This window comes from Gossypium raimondii, chromosome 8 (genome assembly GCF_025698545.1).
Source record: "Gossypium raimondii isolate GPD5lz chromosome 8, ASM2569854v1, whole genome shotgun sequence".
Taxonomy (NCBI): Eukaryota; Viridiplantae; Streptophyta; class Magnoliopsida; order Malvales; family Malvaceae; genus Gossypium; species Gossypium raimondii.
In genome coordinates, this window is record NC_068572.1 from 26,534,979 (window position 1) to 26,535,789 (window position 811).

At 43.3% G+C, this 811-nt stretch overlaps 1 non-coding gene across 1 annotated transcript; it reads left to right on the forward strand.

Moving 5' to 3' along the window:
* The first annotated feature begins 397 nt into the window (after positions 1 to 397).
* On the forward strand, positions 398 to 504 carry LOC128032344 (small nucleolar RNA R71). The gene has a single exon (XR_008188471.1). It is a non-coding gene; the product is annotated as a small nucleolar RNA R71 (small nucleolar RNA).
* Positions 505 to 811: the final 307 nt, after the last annotated feature.

Consider the following 811-nt stretch of genomic DNA (forward strand, 5'->3'; position numbering starts at 1 on the left):
ACCCATGTAATATACGGATTCGGGGTTCGATGGACATTCTTCAAACAAATGTCCTTCCCCACAAGACACACAGGCTATATTCTCAAATTGGTTAGGTGGTTGGGCAGCAAAACTGTTAGGCCCATTAGTGGTAAGATTCTTAAGCATTGAGGATATTGAAGATACCTAAGATGTGAGTGAAGTGAGAGCATCCACTTCATGTATTCCATCGACTCGTCTTCCTGACGCTGCTCGATTGGTTGGCCATTGATAATTGTTGCTGGCAATCCTCTCAATAATTTCATAAGCCTCATTATAAGACTTAGAAAGGAGAGCACCGTTAGCAGAGGCCTCAACTACCATTCTCGTGTGAGCATTGGGACCATTATAGAATGTCTCAAGTTGAATGCAATGTGGAATTCCATGATGAGGGCACTTTCATAATAAATTTTTGTACCTTTCCCATGCCTCATACAGGGACTCATCATCCATTTGTTGGAAGGAAGTGATCTCATTCCTCAACTTGGCATTCTTACTCGGCGGGAAATACTTCATGAGGAATCTCTCGGCTAACTCTTGCCATATAGAAATGGAGTTCGGTGGTAATGAATTCAACCAGGCATGAGCTCTGTCCCTTAGCAATTATGGGAATAGCTTCAGTCGTAATGCATCTTCGGGCACTCCGGCTAACTTGAAAGAATCGCTCACTTCCATAAATAGTCTTGAGTGAAGATGAGGATCTTCAGTAGGCATTCCACTGAATTGGCCCATAGTCTAAAGCATCTGGAACATGACTGGCTTCAGCTCAAATTGTTGTCCCTCGATTTCGGGT